We start from the raw sequence: 21298 nt of genomic DNA on the forward strand, positions 1-21298 counted from the left end.
TCCATGCTGGTAGACTACACCCAGGAATCTCCTTTGCATTCCACTTGTGTGATACAGGATCTTGTTTTTAGGCCACTATGTCACCTGTGAACTCCATGATTCCTGGTCTCGGATTCAGCCTCTGAAATTGAGCTCTCTAGCCCTGACCCTTTTGAATTTCCAGTTAGGCACTTCTCTCCCAGCTGGTCCTGCAAGCAGCCAGATTAGAGGGGGAAGCCAGGTGGGTTTCTGAGAACAATATTCCCCTGTGTAAACCTCTTTCCACACTTGATTTTCTCCTGGTCACTTAGGCACACTCTCTGTCATGCAGCATGGGTTTGCCCAGTTTGTTTTTCAGGCCAGACTTGGGGCTGCCAGAAATTGGTTCTTCCAGCTGCTGGCCCCATGCCACAGCTGCAGAATGGTTCCTTCCACTGTCCTCCATGCATGCCACTGAGAGAGATGGCTGCTTCCTTCCCATACAGAGATGCTGTGCAGTATAGCTTACTGTTTTTCCATGCAGTGTCTCTGATCACTAAACTCTATACCTCGACATGCTTCAGTCTTCCTGAGAATGGGGATTCTTTTAATTCCTTTTTTGCTTTACTAGACTGTTCTGGCTTGCACCTCTAGCAGCTGTCATGGCTACAGGGCTGGGGATTCTTGCCCCTTATTTTATTATACAAGATTTTCTGAGTCCTCAATCTGTTTTGAGTGCCCAATATTAAATTCCAGTAATATCCCCCCTAATTCTTGATTTTTCACCCACCTTGTTGAAAAGTGGCTTACTGGCTTTTCTTGGTTCACACCATGAATCCACCAGGGGAAGCAACCCCTCTATTCCACCATCTTCCTCTCTCTTTAGGGATTTCTTATATAGAGAACAAAATATTCTCCCCCAATGATCCATTTTGGAATGACTAGTATGTACAATTAAAGCTATTGGTAAAGGTCCCAGTTATATTATATGAGTCAGCAGTAAATTTTATTTTCACACTTCTTGTATTTGGGCAAAAGTACAATGCTTTACTTAAAGAATGTCTTATACTTGCTATAATGAAGTAAAATAATAGTTGAAGTACTTCTCTGAATTAATGAAGATACATCTCTGGAAATAAAGTTTTAAATAGTATTATACTTTCAGTACTATAACAAATACTTGAGATAATCAGCTTACAAAGAGAAAGGGTTTATTTTGGCTAGTGGTTTCAATCTATAACAAATTGACCTCACTGCTTTGCTTTAGGGTCTGCTATAAGGCAGCACATCAAGGTGGGGAGGATATGGTGGAATGAAACCATTCACTTTGTGGCTTGAATTTTCAATGAAAGAAAAGAGGAAGGGGTTGAGATCCCAATACTTTCTTTAAGGCCATGCCCTTCCATACCAGAATACCTCCCACTAGAATCCACTTCCTAAAGGTTCTACTATCTACCAACAGCACCACAGGCTGGCAGCCCAGCTTTTAACACCCTGAACTTTGAGGAGTACTTAGTTCAAATGATACCATCAACCTTCCAGGCTGGCCTTTGAGATAAATATTTTCAGAGTGACAATTCTCAAGAAAGAGAATTGATTGATATTTATTTATATTTTCTATGTTGTAATTGTACACTTTCCTGTCTCTCTCACAGTTCTATAAGTAAATTCTGAACAGATAGGCTTATGTCATGCAAGGTGTTAAATTATGATACATAAATACTACCACTTAAGTATAAAGTCATACCTACGATTTAGGTATTTCTAAACATGTTGGCATTAATGTCAGTAATTTCAGCAGCCATACTCAAATAGGTGAAATGATTTACAGCTTGTGAGATAAGTTTCTGAAGTGCCACTTGAAGATGTAAGATTTTTTTAAATTATCAAGGCAAAATCCTCTTCTATATAAAAAATATACACCTTACAAAAATTCCACTATTTTGGAATATGCAAATTAGGAATACATGTTGATTCAAATAATATTTATAAATTAATTCACACATAATAAATGAATCTTTAAAACATCTGATTTATTTTTTAATTTTCAAGGTCATATTTACCAAGAAGAGTCAATTGGGTGAAGAGCAGTAAAATGAATGGCTTCTTTCTTTCTTTCTTTCTTTTTTTAAATCAGAGGATTAAGTTATAAAAAAAAGCTCCAAATGCTTTCAGTTTCTGTTCTTAGAAATTAATTTTGAGAACATCTTTATATATCATATATTAATTCAAATGAAATTAACATGACTTATAAGACTTTGTTTTATATATATTTAACCATATCCATTTATACCTTAAGAGTATAATATATACAGCAACCAAAAATATTTCAAAAAGCAGCCTAAAATTTGGTAATTTAATTAAGTAAAATTTTTCATAATGAACTTCATTTTCCCAAAGTGTACAAGTTTTGACCAATGCATCCCCCTCCCCCGAATACTGATGATCAAACCCTTGGCCTCACACATTTGAGGCAAGTTTTCTTACCACTGAGATACACTCCAGCACCTTTTAAAACATTTTACTTTGAGATAAGTTCTCACTGAGTTGCCCAGGATGGCTTTGAACTTGCAATCAATCCTCCTGTTACAGCCTCTCTAGTTTCAGGGATTACAGGCGTGCTCCACCATGCCCAGCTGACCAGGGACTTGTTTGGGATGCGATAGTGTACCACCAAGATCTCCCCTAAAATGAATATATTCATTACTCCAGCTTCTGAGCATGATGGCTGCTGAGGCTGACAGCTAAGTCTCTCTCTGGGGTTTGCTTTGGGCTGAAAAAAGTTGATTCATCTAAGATTCAGCCCAGCCCTTTTCTCCAGATGCAGCGTAGGTCCAAAGACTGGTCATGATGTAGACAAAAGCTTAGCCTCCTTGCCTTGATTCAAGACAACTTTGAATGACCATCCCTGCTTTGAAACTCTCTGTGGGATCCACTGATGACTATTAAAGCTGTATCACAGGTTCCAGTCCTATTTCATTTACTGTCCTGCAGGTATAAGTACCAACAGTATTCCCGAAGAGTCACCTGTATGAAATCTCAGTCTGTTTCCTGTGGAAAACAACAGTTGGTGCCCATAATAGTCAAAGGAAGCACATCATGAAATACAGTTTGAGGGCAGGATATTGCCATTGGTGGGAGGTGAGTATTGTGGACTCTGTCCTCTCCTCTCCTGAATCTATATGTTGAAGGTGTAACCTCAGTGTGACTGTATTTGGAGATAGGGTTTTTAGGAGGTAATTAATGTTGATTGAGATCATAGAATGGGATTCTAATTGGTGGCCTTAGGAAGATCTCTCCCCCTCCCTCTCTCCATCTGTTTCTCCATCCCTCCCCACCACCTGAGAACACTGTGAGAAGGTGGCCATCTGCAAGCCAGGATTAGAGCCGTTGGCAAAACCCAACTATCCTGGCATCCTGATTTCAGACTTCTAGCCTCCAGAATTGTGAGAGAATACAAATCTGTTGTTGATGTCATCCAGTCTATGATATTTTTTATAACAACCTGCAAAAGTTATAGTAGATTATTGCTAATCCTAGTATGAAGTTGTGGGCAATTGTTAAAACTTTTATCAATGGTGAATTCTCATGGATTCTGGTAAATTATAATGCACTTTTAATGCAAGTGTTTGAATGGATGGAAGGAATAGCAATTACCAGGACTATGGAATCAGATAGCTCTTTCTAAGGGCCACTGATGCATTGGAGAAAACAGTATAATTTGAGAGTAATTAGCCACAGAGTTAATATAAAGCATGAAATCCAGATGGCTTTCTTCATAATATACAGAGAAACAACCATACATCCAAAGCAGGTAGAGAATTTTATTATAAGGATAGTAAGATCCCTAGAAGGTTGAAGTCTCAATTCCAACAAGTCTGCTACTCAAGGTCCTGGTCCTGGTTAGCAATGAATGGGATCCTGAGATTTGAGAGGAGAACCTAGGTCACTGACCTGGAAAACCCCAATTTCCTAGCTTACACTGAATCTTCTACAGAGTGGTCCATTCTTTTCTAATGGTTTCTCTCTTTCCCCTTCCTTGAGGATGATGCAGTGATCTTAGACATATGTGCTTCTCTAAAGATCTAGTCCTGCTTGTCCACTGGAACTGAACAATAATTACTTTATCTCTAACAAAACCCCACCACAAAAGTGTAAGCCTAAGGGAGGAAAAAAGAGACCATATAAAAAAATAGCTGCTGGACTAGATCGTAAGTAACTCCTAAGGCACTAAGATCAAAGGGTAGCAACTTAAAATCAGACAATGGAGATTTTATAATATGAAATCATTTTTTTTCTGTGATAGTTTTCAACTATGATCCTGCTGTAGACTTAGAGAATTCAAGTGCTCACAATGAATGAAGGAGAGCTACTAGAATTTCTCTGAGATAGGGGAGGAAGGTATCAAGAGACTGAGAGTGGGCAAACTGAGTGAATATACTACATAAGACCGAAAAAAACTCCATCTGATTCTGGTCTATGGGAAGTCCCAGGGTATATAGTACTTACAAGAAAATTAGGAATATCCACAGTATCTGAGCTCTAAAGATCTGAGCTGAACATAGGGCTGCTGCTTTGGAACTGGGCTCCCTGACAGCAATACAGATGATCAAATCCCCAAATGATAAAGGTCAAGTGGCTATGCAAAATAGGCACAGAAGTAATGATAGTATGGTCAACATGGCGATGTAGGTTGCCTAAGCCATATAAAACTGTGAAGATATTTAATAGAACCCAAGGGAAACAGAAAACTACCAAAGATACTATTCAATCTATATAATCAAACTATCAGGAGGCTGTGGGAAACGACTCCATAGAAAGTCTTGATTCCTTGCCCAGGTTCCTGCATTGAGTTAGTTTTCAGACTCAGAAACCACATATTGAAGGAGATGCCAGGTCCCTGGGGAGAAAAACCCTATAACCCTACACATATATTCAGATTCTCTGGTACATTCAAATTCTCCTGCCTAGAGAGTTTTATCCATATGCTTGGGTGATCCCACACTACAAAATAGAGAAAACCCAAACATTTCAAATTTTAGTAACACAGGTTCTGAGTTGACATCCATACCCGAGGACACCTCCTGTGAGAGTGCAGCTGAGTATTAAATGAAGTCCTGAGCAAAGTCTAGTTTACAGTGGCTTGCTGGTGTCATGATTCACTCACTGGCATTTTTTGAACCCTAAATATATAATTATAATGGACATAGTTGGTAGTCAGGTGAATTTTCACATTTCTTAAACTGAGGGGCAGAATGAGTATATTGGGAAAAGTCACAAGGAAACTGCAGAAAATGACTGTCCACTACAGCTATAACAGAAATAAAAAATAAGATTGCAATCTAGTGGAATGGTAGAGATTATCACTCCCCTTAATGCCCCACAGAATGTAAAGTGGTGGTCCTCATCATAGTCCCATTTAATTCAACAGTCTTGCCACTGCAAACTTCAAATGAATCCTGGAGAATGATTATAGACTATGAGCACTCAACCAAGTATTATCTTTTATTGTAACTACTTTCTCAGATGTGATGTCTTTGTAAGTGCATAATAACTCAGCCTTAGGAATATGGTGTGCAGCCATAGAACTGGCAAACACATTCATTTCCAAATCTAATAGGAAGGAGGGTCATAAGCAATTTGCCTTCCCATGGAACAGATGGAAATATGCTAATATAGTCTTGACCCAGAGCTGTGTAACACTCCTACCCCAAATCATAATGTAGTCCAAAGGAACATCTACTTCCTCTTCCTTGATAACTGCAGAACATAACATTGACCCATCATATTAAAGACACCATATTAATAGAAGCAGATGAACAAGAAACAGCAAGTATATTAGATAATTTTGTAAGCCCCATCCACTCTAGGAGGTGGGAGAGAAACCCTATGAAGATTCAGAAGCCAGCCATATCAGTGAAGTTTTAAAACATCAGTGAAGTATGCCTCTGAAGTAAAGAAACAATTATTTTCTCTTGCGTTTCTCACCCCAAAGAGGGAACCATAATATCTGGTAGGCCTCTTTGCATATAGAAACAGTATATTCCTATATTGTCATTGGGGAAACAGTTCCAACTCCTTAATCAAATAATAAGAGATGCCGCCAACTTTAAGTAGGACTCTAGCAAGAGAGCTTTGTAGCAGGTCCAGGTTATAAATGCAAGTCACCTTGCTGCCTGAGCCATAGACCTGGCAAACCCTATGGTATTACACAGAATATATAATATTATACTAGAGATAATTTTGGTAGAAAAAGGTGATATACAAAGTTTATGGTGAGCCACAGTAAAAGAACCACAGTGCAGACTCATATGTTTCTGGAAAAAAAATGCCATCTGCACCAGAAAATTATGCCCTAGCCCCTGGTATGCTACTTTCCTGGTAGGATGATGATATGACACAAAGCCTTGTGACCAAAACTTCCCATCATGGTTTGGATTCTGTTAGAAGCAGCAGATCATGAGGTGAGACAAACCCAGCAGCAATATCTTGTAATATACAAGTGCTACATCTAGGATTGGGTCTGGGCTATCAGGTACCCCAGTGCTTGCACAACTAACTCATGACCAAAATACCTCTGTGGTGGAGAAGGAGACTGATTATACATGGACTTGAAGCTATGGGCTCCCACTCATTGAAGCTGATGTAGCCATTGCTCCTGATGAATATCCAACCTGCCAGAGGCAGAAACCAACATGGAGTCTACAGTGTGGCAACATTCCTAAGATTAACCAGTCACTTCATGACAAATTGATTACATTGGACTGTTTCCATTTTAAAACAAACAACAATTTATCTCAATTGGAATCAACACATTGTGAGTGTGGGTATGACTTTCCTCCCCCACATCCTTGATCAACACTGTTATAAGAGAGACATTTGAATTCACCAACACAGGATCATGTACTTTAAACTAAAGCATTATCTTTAGAGCGCAGGAGGGACCACATTTATGATCACGGATTTCCTAATCATAACATATCTCAAAACTGAGAAGCTGCTGAAATGATGGACCAGATGAATGGGTATTTTCAAAGAGCAACTGAGATGCCATCTTGGAGAGGATGCAGAAAGGAGTTGGTTCCATTCTTCAGGGTAGAATATGCACTCTAAATCAACGACCATTATATGGAAATAGACGGCATCATATTACGGTAGAATATCTGGACCCAAGAACAAAAAGAGATTTTTAGATTGGTCTTTTTTCCACAGATACATTTTGATAATTTATGCTCACTGTCTCTGCAACTCTGAGTGTTGAAGATCTAGAGGTATGAACCTCAGAGAGAGAATGTTTCCACAAGAAAACATGTCATTAAGCATAACTATGGCTGCTATTTGGTTACTTTGTACTCCTTGGATGTGAGCTTATCATAGATGTGCTGCGTCCTAAGGTGAGGTAGAAGTGTTTGGCTGAGAGTAATCCTGAGGGATAGACTAAGCAATGAGCCTCAGCAGCCATTACTCCTAGTCTCTGAGGGAATGAGTATCTCTGTCTTGAAGAGAAAATTAAGTGTATGTGTAATTGATGTGATTCTGCAATCTGTATATGGGCTAAAAATGGGAGTTCATAACCCACTTGAAGCAAAGTGTGAAAGATGATATATCAAGAACTATGTAATGTTTTGAACAACCAAAAATAAAAAAAAAAAATTAAGTGATCCTCACAGCACCCACTACAGTCCATTTCTAGCACCACTTGTATATATATAACTTACAAGGAAATTTTAGACCTTTTGAGAACAGCTCACTTAAGATTCTGGTTGGTTTATTTTCTTGAGAAAAATCAAAGGAAATTAGTGACACAAACAACAGTTCCTATGGTTGCAGCTTGTTGGGCTACAACTGATAGTCGTCATTTCATTATTCCATTGCAACCACACCATTGCTGTACTTCTCTGCCTTGTCTCCTTACATATATTGTTTCTGAGACCAGCCCAGTGTGCATGCAAAACTCTATCACAGAGCTTCATTCCTGGAGTTTGTGTTCTTCAACATTTTGGTTTCCTTTTTCCTCAGAAGGACATTAAAGAATTTGTGAAAATACAGTAGAGATAACCCTACAGAAAGTATATTGGCCTGAAAAAATATATATTAGGATCTGTTCATTTCTGACATCCGTTTTTAGTTTATAAGTTAGATTTCTGTGTCTAAAATTTACCTGGAAAATTAGTAAAGAGAATTAACCTAATAAGTTTAACTTTAAGGGGAACGAACACACACACACACACACACACACACACAAGCCAGAAAACAGTTGCTGTATTAATTAGTTGCTGAGGACTTTAACCACAAACTGAATGGCTTAAACAACAAAAACACTCTCAGAGGTCTGGAGACTGGGAGCTTGAGATCAAGACGGTGGCAGGGTTGGTCCCTTCTAAGAGATGAAAGGGAAAATCTGTTCCAGGTCTCTCCCTTAGTTTGGCAATTTTTGTTGTTTCTTGTCTTCTTTGGTGTTACTTTGGTCTCTATCTCCATTTTCACATGGCAGTTTTCCTGCCATGTTTGGTCTAAGTCCGCCCCCCCTTTATAAGAGTAATAATCCTATTGGATGATGGACCCATTCGACAATGCTATGACTTCATCTTAATTTAACTAATTACATATATAATGAACCGGTTTCCAAATAAGACCACATTCTAAGGTGTTTTTTGGAGTGCTAAGATGCTGGGGATTAGGAATTCACCATATGAATGTTGTAGGCCACAATTCAACCAATAGCACTGAACTTTAGGAAAGGATGGTATTTCTTAGGGAAGTTAAGTGATACAAAACATTACTTCTCTACCCATTTGCAGTTGGGGCATTTCCCCCAGGGGCGCATTTCAGATGAAACAACAGAAAGCAATGGACTTCATTTGTAGCTGAACATGTACCTGTCTTTTTGTTCACCTGAAAACTTTATGCACCAAAGGAAAGAAAAAGGAATGAAGTGTTCTCTCTGCATGAGTCCATCCCTAGTAACTAGTTACAGCTAATCTTCTGGAGAAAGAGAATTCAATCTAGCAATTAGAATTATGGGCACAAGTTCTGGAAGATGAAAACCCTCATCATCCCGTTTGGTTCACTGACTCTGAAATCCCCACATGCCATGTCGTACTGCCAAGTCGAACATCTGCATTTTAGTTGGTGCATGCCTTTGGTGTTGGCATTGGCCCTATGACCACAGTGCTTTCTATTGCAGCTATTTTAGTGGCTTGGCTCTTTTGTATTCCCTTAGGTCTTATGGTGGAGCAAGAGGACACCCACAGTGGAAGCCAAGAGAGTCAACCTAATGAATGGCATATTACAGACCTTGTGAATGTGATTTGCATTGTTTCATAGCATAACTGGCTAAATTCCTGTTACTAAAGGATCAAGTTAAATCAAGCATAAAAGTGATGTGGAGTCTTTCCTTTCATGAAATCTGTCACAAAAGCACTCTTGTCCCAACCAAACCTCCTTTTCGCATGAGTTCTTAAGAGAAAGTTACGTATTATATATGAATATGAGGCATGTCTGGTGCAGCAAGACTCTAGAATGGAAGTTAATCAGACTTAGGAGATAAAGAAGCTGTCCCATGCCTCGTTTAACCGCTCACATGTGCTAGGTCCTTATACCCAGACCCCTGAGTATAAAGCCAGGTCAACGCTGCCAGTTGTGGCTCCCCTCTGGCAACCATCTCATTTAACATAGGATTCAGGAACCTGGTGGAACACTGCCACAAGTGCAAAAAGCATATTTTAGTCCCAAAGTGTCAGAGCAAAGAGGGGTAGAATGAACCAAACACTAAAGCAAATAAAAACGTCTTTTAAAATGTTGCCTGCTTGCTGCCAAATGTGGGCTCAGAAGGAGTGCCACCAGGAGCAAGTTTCACATGGCGAGCCAGGCCTTCAGCAGAGTAAGTAACCCAGCCAATGACTCTGGAGGCCCCATTTCCCAGCTCGACCTGGAAGCCATGCTGCTGCAGTCACCCTTCAGCCACACAGCTTGGGTGTGGAGTCCATCGGTGGCTGGTGCACATGTGATCTCCAAGTCTTTTCCATGAAATGTAAGAAAATCCATGGGGTTTCTTTGGGGGACTTTAGTCTATGGGGATTAAAGCCCAGGGTATCTGATGCTTCAGTAATGAATTTAGTGAAGGACTCTAAGAACACTGAGTAACCAGTTCCTAGAAATTGTAACAGTGATGGCTCTATAGCAAGATCAGAGCTAGGGAGCCACATGGGGCTGCCTCGGGTGTGGGCAAATGGAATGACTATTGTGGACTGGAAAGAGGGCTGTGGAAACATTGGGGTAGGGTGGGTAAAGTTACAAGCTATTAAGGAGACAATTAAACAGACTATGGTAAAGAAGAATGACAGCCATCTCTTGAGCCGAAGATTAGTGGGTAGACAGCTGCACCATAATGGAAGAAACACAAACTGGGTGTGGTTTTATGGGTTCACTTCCCAAGACTGCCCCTCTCCAGTGCTGGGGCACTAAGCAAGGCACTTAACCCCTCTAAATATGTGTATATATAAATTTAGTGAAGAATATGATATTTTTATGAAATCTTATTATCAGATCTGTATTATAACTATAACAACAGGCATTATATAGTAAATAAGCTGTACACATGTGAATTTTCATGCATATTTGCATTTATCTATATAAACTCTCAATTATTAATCACATACTATGAATTTGCTAAATATTTCTTGAGTACCTTCTCTGAGCAGGCAAACCCTAAAATATGACAAGTAAGTTCTCTCTTCTCTAGGAACTCATATTCTACCAAGTGAAGAAAAATAACAAATGAATGAACATGTAAACAAAGGATATGTTTTCAGATTGTGGGGAGGTCTATGATCAAAATTACAAGGAAGATATCATAGGAAACTGGAAAGGCTGTGTTAGGTAGAATGGTTCCAGAATATTAAAGCACTTGTTCCCATTCAATTTTGCTGTTATCCTGTAGCAATAAGCACTACTGTTCCCATATCCCAACACTGAAATTCCTATGGGTTAGTTCCAATGGGGTAGGCTTAAAATGGGATACTCAATCAGAATTGAGTGAGCAACACTGATCACATCTAATTTAGTCAGTGGATGTCTGAAATCAAAGGATGTATGAAGCCCACATTTGATTTATATTATTTGCTTCTCTTCACTAAGTAAAATATTGTTTGCTAAAACCTGCATCTATTGCAATGATAAGCTGAGCTCCCTTGTAATTCTGGCATTTATGTTACCTATCATGGCTGAACATTGGGAAAGACATAAATTGACTGAGATAGCCACAGTGCAAATTTGCAAACATGGGAAGGCCTTTCTAGCACTATTGAATGGAAGATCAATTTCAAGAAACCAAGACTCATTTCAAGATGTTAAGACTGTTGAGTGGAACTGCTTTGGACCAGCATCTTTGAACTGGGAAAGAAGACCACATCTTCAGATTTATTCTTTTCATGTTTCTTGTTAAAGCCTTCATTGCTTGTCATGGTGTGAATGGTTTACGTAAAGGGAAGGAATCAAACTTGTATTGTGGGAAAAAATATTGCAATGGAGAGAAGGAAATTAGATCCTATATATCTTTGTCAAAATGTTTGTTTTAAGTTAGATTCGAAGCATCTCATTGTCTTCTTTCATTATACCAAGTTTTTAAATTATGTGAAACAGATGTCTTCCATGGGCCCACAGGGAGGACGTGGCTTAAAAAGGTAAAATGGTGCTAAAGAAAAGCCTAAAATCACAGAGGTGAGACCCAGGTTTATGCTCACATCTGCACAGCCGTTTTTCATTCCAGTTTACCATATTGCTTTTTGCATGAGGAATCATGTAAATGTGCAAAGTACAGAGTGAGGCACATGTCAAACAGCAGTAACTGCTGGATGAGTGAACATGGCCAAGGAAACAGGTATGAATGGACAATGGAGCAGGTCTTCCCACCGCTGGTTCTCTCTCCTTCCCCCAGGCTTCACCTCTCTCATTACTCTGCAGTGAAGCTCCTCTATCCCAGATGTTCTACGGCTTTGTTCTACTCTGCCTTACTTCTGCTAGCTTTAAATGTCTTCCTTTCTTTCATGCTATTTCTACCATCTGAACTCCTTTCTCCCAGGCATTGTCACCCACTTTGTGTTTGTGGAATTTTTGCATTCGTGCTTTCAAAAGCCTCCCTGGACTTAATATATACTGTGAGTCTTGTTTAAGTTTTAACCAAGGTTTGTCTGTCACTGTTGAGTCCCATTGATTATATTTTCACCATATTTTGTTTCACTTAACCTTCAAAGGGACCCTGATTATGGTACGGTTCCCATTTTTCACTGGAGGAAACTGAAGCTTGGAATGTTTATTGACTTCTCCAAAGGTACCAGGCAAGCATGTGGAAGAATGATAGATAAACCTACCTCTGGTGTGGGTTTGTGGGCCAGCAGCACAACATTGGACCACCATTGACTGTATTATTTTCCCTCCTTAGCGGTGAACATCCAAAAGGATGACAGTAGGTAGGAGAAGGATAAAACCTGCGCTAGATCTTTCAGAATCAGCCCATGCAGATCCAAGTAGTCGAGTACCAAGGAATGGTAACTAGAGTTTTGAAAAGTAGCATTTTGGTAGAACTTAAGTGGAGAGCTTTGTCACACACTACTGTTCCAAGAACCACTCGGTTGAGCAGCTAATTAATCCTCTTGGGGGAATTATCCAGCCACCAGAAATGATCTGCTGCAGGCCCATGCCTCTAGGCACAGTCTGCCTTAAATAAGCAGCAGAAGAACCTTGAAGTGGCAGGTTTGCAACCACTCCTTCCTGAGGTCAGCACTTGAGGCACTTGCATGTTCTGGGCCCAGGAGCACAGCATCACACACAGGTGGGTGTTCTGTAAGTGCTTTTTAATGATGGCGGTGGCGATGATGTATGAAGGTCTGTTTATACTTGCAGAGAGGGTCATGTATTTTAACAAGAAGGACTTTTGATTGGCATTTCAAAGAGGCTAGTGTTGTTGGAAAATGTCAGCACCCTGCATAGGAGGGCGCTTCATAAGTGTTAAGGGATTGGGTCTGCTAAGGGGATTAAGATAATTGTTTTGGAGTGAATGGGCAGGCTCAGTGGAGGTGACCTCAAGTCATTTTAATAGGCCTAGTGGAACTCATGGTGACAACTCAAGCTTGTGGATTAAGATGCTCTGATGGAAATTCCCAATCATTACTCAGCATTGGTTCCACTGGGATACTGGCTGCCTATTGTCTTGCTATGCCTGGTAGGGTGACTCAATTCCTGGGCTTCAGCAAAGAAATACTGATCAAAGGAAGTGCCAACCCACCATGTGGCACAGGGCTCCTTTGCCTCCAAAGATGAAAGGTGCCTATTTCCATGGTACTTCTCATTTGAAGAGAACCTTTTAATTCATGCCAGTTCAAGATCAATCAGGGATGAAGCCAAACACTGTCAGAAGTAAAGGTTCTATGGATGAAAGTAAAGAAGGAAAACTTCTTTCTCCTACGTGAGCACAAGGCTGCAATGCTGAAAGTTAATATTGCATCAAATTTGCAAGTTTTAGGAACAGACGATAAGCTCCAGAATGGATGCATACTTAGATTCAAGGGTTAATAAGAACAGGAGTTTATATTATATACAAGGAATCCATGTCTGTCTGCAACATTTTTTTTTTTTAGGGTGAAAAAGTTTAATCTCAATTACTTGTCGACCCAGGCAACAATGACAAAATCAGGTCATTTTGTTGGTCGGCAAGGTTGGGGTGCTACCATCATCCTTCAGGTTTGAATACTTTTGCTTTAAGCCAATTTGAATTTCTTAGTGCATGAGACCATCCAATGCTCACAAACATAACTTTCACTCTGAAAGAACTAAAAGAGGGTATTCTGGAGTAAAGAGTGTTTATTTCATCATGAATATATATGACTATGTAACTACTGTTTGATAATGTCAAAATGCACAGTGTTGTCAGCTAGCCTGGGGGGTTTGAGCAATGATGGTTAAAAGTATCCTGGTTTATCAGAATCAGATGCTCTTCAAGGAAAGGGGAGTGGAGAAGGAGGGAGGTGTGGCCCAGTCAGGGCAACATATCAGTGTGGTTGCCATGGAATGTACCAGTTTTTCTGCAATATGAGATTTGCACCTGCACCAAACAAACTTTGGGTTTCTCTAGAATGTAAATTGAGCAATTGTATACACAAGTGGCTCTGGGCCTGGAAATTCCTTGCTTTCCCACATTGGTTTTGTAAACAGAGTCTTAACACCCACATTACATATCTGGCCTGGGCTGCCTATAATCATTTCAGTTCTTTTGGTGGCTGGACAGTAATTGCTTCAGAGGTTGAATGTTTTCCTTTTTTAGTTTAATGCTTAAGTGTGTGTTATTTATGGAGCATAACTTGTCCAAGATAGCTCTTCTTTAAATTAAAAAAAAAAAATCTCCAATAAAATTTACTGGTTTTTCTGTGTAAGATTCTCTTTCTGTAGAAACATTAATCTCTGAAACTCCTCAGTCAGGATTCTCAAGGGGCCCAGGGGAGTAATGAAGATTTTGATGGAATAGCCCATGACTTTGAAATATTCTTTCTCTACAATAGTACCCAAACCACTGATTGTTAAAAATTGAGATTCCTAGAATTTAGCCCAGTTTTACTCAATAAAACTTCCTTGTGTTGGTTTAGGAATCTTCCATACAAATAAGCCTGATAAGTACTTTTGTGAGTGAACCTCTGCCAGATGCTACCAGCTGACTTTCAGAGACACTCACTCTACCTATTACAGAGTCTTGAGTGAGTAAATCCACCAAATTTTTGGCTTCTTATATTTAATGATTCCAGAAAGATGGATTATTGTCCAAATGATGGATCTAAAAGAGAGAATTTTAAAACTCTAGTTTCTTGACCTTTCTTCCTCTTCCTCTGTCTTTCTCCTTCACTCTCCTCTTACTTTCTCTTTTCTTAAAACTTTTCTGGCCTCAGTTACAAACATATGTGACATACTGAGGAAGATTGAGGGTAAAATGCCAGACAACAATAAAATGTCAAGGTGAGCCAACCTCATTTTTGGGATTCATGTAGAAAGCTTGAAAGGGAAAAATTAATTTACAGGTGGGTTCTCCAGGGGAAGAATGGCACACGGCAAAGCTCTTAGGGAGATCCTAGGAGAGATGGAAAGATGAATGTTGAAGAATGAAATAATGACATGATTTATGAAGGAGGGAAATGATAGTGAACTGAAGCTATCAAGGCATTGCAAACTTGACAAAAATATAACCCAATGTACTATGTTGGAGGATGTTGTGTGAAGAAGAAAAGTTTCAGGAAATTTCCTTGATTTCTAGATGAGCCAAAGTAGTGATTATTCACTCACTTATATACAGGAATCTGGAATCACAAAGTTTCAGCCAATATACCTCCTTTCTGACCATCTCCAAATTCTAAAAGTAATAGGAAACACACCCAAATAACAACTCATTCTCACAAACATCCTTAACCTGATAAGTTTTACAATTAGGTTCACTTTTCATGATTCATTTTAATGAGACTAAATCTGTCCATCAGGAATCAAATGTTTTACTCCAAATCTACCCAAGTAGTGACAAAGCATGATATGATTGGGGGATACTACAAGGCCTCTTCTTGGCATCTACAATTCCCCATGCCAACTACTGTGCTTCTGTTAATTTCTTTTAGGAGGTGGTATAGAGGTACCAGGGATTGAAGCCAGGAGTGTTTAACTGCTAAGCCACATCCCCAGCCTTTTTATTTTGAGACAGGGTCTCACTAGTTTGCTTTCAGCCTCCCTAAATGGCTGAAACTGACTTTGAATCTGCAATCTTCCTGCCTCAGTCTCCCAAGCCTCTGGGATTACAGGCATGCACCACCATGCTTAGCACTGTGTAACTTTTATTATTATTTTTTAATCAAAAGAACCATTTTTAAAAAATATTAAGAACTTATGTTTAAGAGCCCAAACCAGAACATGCTCAGTCACACAAACCAAAAAAAATAAAATAAAAATAAAAATAAATAAAGAAAGAAAAAAGAAAAAGGCATTTACAACAAAGTGTTTAATGAAAGTAGGTATTTGCTAACTATAACACCACGGCCCAGAGAATTTGGACTGAAGAAAGAGGAAAGCACACAAGTGGGCTATGAGTGGCGCAGAGTGAATGGGGGCCAGGGCGCCTTGCAGATCAGGGAATCTTGAGACAAAGAAGAAAACTGAAAGGCAGCACCAAGTGAGGAAACACCAAAAATATTTTCTTGCCTCATGAGGAGTCTGACTATGGAATGAGCAGAATAATTAAAATAGATGTATCAGTTGACGCAGGGAGAAGTTGGGTACATGGCTGACTTAATGCATAGGCAAAACCAATAATGGGACAGAGACTCTAGGTCAGGGGCTAGTCAGCCTTTAGGTGACTATTATTTCCTGTACATTAACCAGTGATGATGGATTATTTGGGGGTAAAGGATGGCCCAATTTTTCTAATTTGTCTAAAGCTAAAATAGTAAATAATTGGCCTCATTTTTCTGTCAATGGAACTAATTGCATGTGCTCTTTTTTTTTTTTTTTTTTCTTTTGGAAGGAGACGTTCTAATGATTCATATCCAGGGGAACAAAATTTCCTGGAGAAGGGCCTTTGGAAAAAAAAAAAAAAAAGAAAAAGTGGAAGTTACAGGTTTTTCAAACTCTGATCATAAATCCTTTCCCCAACCATACATTCTTATCTTCCCTGCACCTATCCTGTCCCTCCAGTTTCTGATTCCTGGGTGGGTACCAAGAACATTCGGATGTGAGAGCAAGATGGTTATAAAATATTTAGCTCTAGGAGTGGCAGATTTGGCTTCTGTGATCCTGCTAATTGGGTGGTTGCCTGCCGTCTCCCTCGCTGATCCATCCCCGAGGGCTTCAGCACACACATGGGGACGTGTTCAGGGACTGATTCTGAAGTCAATTCACAGACTTGTATGAAAACCAGCCTCATTATTTTAGATCTGGGATTGAATTTTGTCCATGTGTGTGGGTGTGAGATTAGGGGGTAAATGGAGACTTTGGTAGAACAGGAAAGAGCATATCATTTCCATATGGATTAAAATTTGTACTAAAAAATACAAATCCTGTACAGGCAGGCAAACAAGAACAATAAAAGCCCAAATATAAAACTGAAGGTCAGTTTTAGCCTTTGAGGCAACAATTTATGACTCCTGACTTCAAGTCATGTTTCATATTCATAAATGCCATTCCCAACTTGAACTGCAAGCCAAGTTTGGATTTTGAGATATCTTGGGGTCATCTACCTTTCTTGCAATATTCTGTTATTAAGCTAGTAATTGAAAGGCAAGTAAACAGGGGCTTTGCGTTTCTTTGACTTCTAAAATGGAGCATAGGTAAAACTTAAGTTTACCTAAGTGTATATGCTATTTTTGTGGATTTGATTTATATGTAGCCTTTTCTTAATGTGATAGCAGCAAATGAAAATGACTTCAAAAATATTCTGACAGGCACAGAAATGAAAAACAAAATGACGTCACACTATTGAGAGGCAGGTAGTGTTATTATTATTCCCTAAAATGCAGCAAGGACTCAATTCATGTCTGCTGAATTTTTAAAAAGATCAAGGTTGCTCTCCACTTTTTGCAGCATCATATATTTTAAAGAAAGTCCCTGGTAATCAATAAGTGATAGGCCAGGATGGCTAGCAGTGTGACAAAAATTTATGTCTTAAATTAAGAGATAAGGAGAATTACTATTCTCCCTTTGAATCATCAATAGAAGCATCTCAGTGATTTCATAATCTGTTCATTTCTTATTGAAATAATGGACTTATTGAATAATAGGACTGAGCATATAGTAAGAGATGAATGTGCTGTAAATCTGAACCAGTTAAACCTTAATAGCGTAAATGAAACCTTTAAATTGTGTGAACCACGAGCAGCCTTGCAACTCTTTACATGTGCAAAGAATTGAATGAAGACATATGGTCACCATCAACTTGGTTATTTAATTCTGAGATGACACACGTATTAATCTAACTGAAAGGGGAAGCTACTATATAGCTGGTTGTAATTAGCCAACCACAAATTTCTATAACCACTTCAGTCTAAACCAAAAGCCAAAATGGCATTTCATGATTACACCATCCCACCCAGATTTGCATTTCTTGATGAATTCCCAAGGTTAGGATATGAGCCATACTGTAAAACCAACCCTCAATTACACCTTTTTAGAGGGGAAGATTAGTGGCAGGTGGTGCCTGCTATAAAAGCCTCATTAAAACACCTTCTGGTGGAGTTTCACAAAAGGAAGCCACCAGATGGAGACCCATCTCCACATGGTAGTCTTACCTCAAATGAGAGTTTCACCTGACACTTTGGGGACAGACAATTTTTTTCTCACCTAACAAGCCACTGAGGTTCAAAAGACGATCTATTAGGATTAATCGTACTTGATCACTAATCCATTGTAATGCCATATGCTAAGAGCGTTGTTCACTGTTAAGCCTGGAGCCAGGTAGAGCCCCTCTGGTAATGTAAACCGTCCCATTTTCCTGCAGCTAATCTAATTTCACCTCCTCCCAGACCCCACATGCCAGGAATGGTGCTTAACTCTTCCTACACTGTCTCTGATGCATTTTTGAATGGTAGCAAATCTGATCTCAAAGGTAATGACGCTGAAACCTGCTGACTAATTGGAAAATGATTTTCCTGGTGTTGCTTGCTTAGTGGGGTGAGTGGATAAAAGGTATTTATTCCATTGTGCACAAATTCAAAGACTCAGTTCTGGCCTTCTTATCAGCACAGCTTGGTATTACTCATCTGCTTCTCTTTCCTAAATGTGTTCGTTGAATCTGCGACTTACTGGATTGGAACAATTGGCCAGCTGGGCAGTGAGAGTGAAATTTACGTTTCATAGAGGAGATTCTGTCACCTTATGCAGTCCTTGAAGTGTCAAGTCTTTTTTTAAGTGGTTTGCCTTTGGTATGGGTCCAAACCATTAAGTGCTAAACTGTATAATAGTGTAGTACTTTATATATATATACACACACACACACACTTATATATATAATATTTCTCTTGTATGTTTTGTGTTAAGCTACTTTCAAAGCACCACCCACTAAGTCACTTTCTAAAAGAAAGATGGCTTTTTTTGCTCAAGGCCCCATGTTTATGAGTTGCTCACATAACGATAATCATACACATATGGCCACGTGAGCCCCACACATTTTACTCTAGTTCTGGGGCTCAGTATGAGAAGTTAAGTGGAAAAACTTCCAGATTCTCTGCAATATTATGATCACTTGGTTCCAGCTATTCAGACTCCTAGCAGGGACAGAGAAGATAATCCATCTCAATGTGTAGGAAACAGTATTATCAAGATTTCAGCAGTTGTCCTGTAGTGACACTGCTCATTCAGCAAATGGGGCTTAGCCTCCTGATGCATACCATGTGCTGTGCTCACACATTCCTAATAAACTTCTCCCCAAACGTCACAGGAGAGAGTTATTATGAGTGTGAGATTTAAGTGGTGTTTTTAAATGTGATCTTTACATCGCATTGTTAGGGGGTTGAGGGGGGAAGCATTTATTGAAATGCAGATTCCTGGGCTTCGAAACAGACTACTGAATCAGAATCTCTAGAAATAAAACCTTTGACAAAATTTCCAGGCGATTCAGATGCATCCTGAAGTTTAAAGTCCAAGTAAAAGAACACAGGATCCCATTGGCTACTCTGATAACACGCCAGGCCCTTCAGGCCAGTACAGTCAACTTTCCTCATACCAAAGGCCATGTGACACTGCGGTCAGGCCAGGAAGGAATGGGAAGAAACCTCACTTGCTCTCTGGATCAAATTTCCAACTGTTCTAGGTTGTTATGAGTGTTTTGTATTATCCAAATGGTATATCTAATGTGTCCCATACTGTACATGTTTATGAACCCTTAAAAATTCTTAAGTTTCTAATGACATACATAAATCACTCTAGTCTTGTTCTTATAGCCTATGTAGTCACTAGACACCAGAGATAAAAATATAGCCCCAGCATTCTGCAGCTGGAAGAGTTTAGTTTATCATATGTGAGAACTGCTAGCTTTGGCCAGGTCAGAGGGAGTCTCCAAGATATGTTTTATAAAAAATAATAATTAATAAGTGAATAGGCAAGAAAGCTCAGTAGCCATTCAGTTATAATGAAACAGGGAGTCCAGGCTTCCCTATAATTACAAACAGAGGACATTTCTTCTCTGTGGGATGAAGTTACATTTTTGAAAAAGTAATTTCTAGTTTTCTTGGTCCCCTCTCTTATTCACAAGAATGGTTTTACTTTGATATGTTAAGTTGTAAATATTTTCTTGTAAATTTTGGTAATCACATTTCTGAGAGACAGGTCATGCCTCACCTTCAGATAGCAGAAACCAACCTCCTCTCCCTCTGCCTCACCTTTAACCCATCTACACTGAGTGTCTATAGGCTCCAGTGCTCTGCTGAAGGAGAAGGGAACCCAAGAAGAAGGAGAGCTACACACTGAAACCTGGACACAGAAAGGACATGTCAAGGAGAGCTCAGACAGAACTGGCCTCTCCCAGCCTGGCCTTGGGGCCTGTATCTGACCATCAGGCACAAAGGGACCCTCTCTACCTGCCTGCAGGAAATAGTGACTCTGGCCTGCTCGGGACTCTTAGAAAGTGTGAAAGGGGGACCAGGATTGAGTTTGTGACATTAAAAAAACACAAATGATCCTGAATTTCTTTCCCCTGTGTTTTGCATTCATAATTTCTCTGATATCGATATCTATTGCTACAAAATACTGCAACATTGACAAATATCAGAGCGCAGTTCAAAGCATTTAGTCTAAAATAGGGTGTTCTGCTTTGGTAAGGAAATAATTAAGATAAATTCTTCCAAGGCAGCATTCATGTTTGTCTTTCCTTTATCTATTTGTGTAATGTTGAATCAACTCTAACTTTTCCTTGCCACGTTCCCCTCAAACATTCTTCTTCTTTTTCATGGTTATTTTCTTCACTTTATTTTGTTTCTTTTGCCATCCCGATTCTCCCTGGTTGTATCTGGAGGGTGTTGACTGTTGTTCCATTTAATTGAAGTTTGCTGTTTGTGGCTGCATGTTGGAAACTGTCGTGCCCTGGGTGTATTTATTCCTCCTCTTTGGCATTCTTTTGGTTTTGTGTCCTCATCCCCTGATAGTTTTCACTATTCCTTTAAAGTCAGGATTTCTGTTTTCTAAGAATACAAAATACCTCATTTTTATTCCCTGTAGCTGTTTGCCATCCACATTCCTGTGGATTCGGGAGAGTGGACACGTGCGTGCGTTTCTCAGCATTCAGCTTTGCGTGTGCTAATATGTGGGAAAGCTCTTGATTCAAGAA

At 39.4% G+C, this 21298-nt stretch overlaps 1 long non-coding RNA gene across 1 annotated transcript in view; it reads left to right on the top strand.

Moving 5' to 3' along the window:
* The window catches only part of LOC125610833, a 107054-nt gene extending 96839 nt beyond the window's left edge, over positions 1-10215 (top strand). Inside the window, exons 2-3 of the long non-coding RNA XR_007340892.1 lie at positions 2953-3099; positions 9182-10215. This is a non-coding gene — a long non-coding RNA (uncharacterized LOC125610833). The remainder of the gene's footprint in view (positions 1-2952; positions 3100-9181) is intronic.
* Positions 10216-21298: the final 11083 nt, after the last annotated feature.

Source organism: Marmota marmota, unplaced genomic scaffold (assembly GCF_001458135.2).
Source record: "Marmota marmota marmota unplaced genomic scaffold, marMar, whole genome shotgun sequence".
NCBI lineage: Eukaryota > Metazoa > Chordata > Mammalia > Rodentia > Sciuridae > Marmota > Marmota marmota.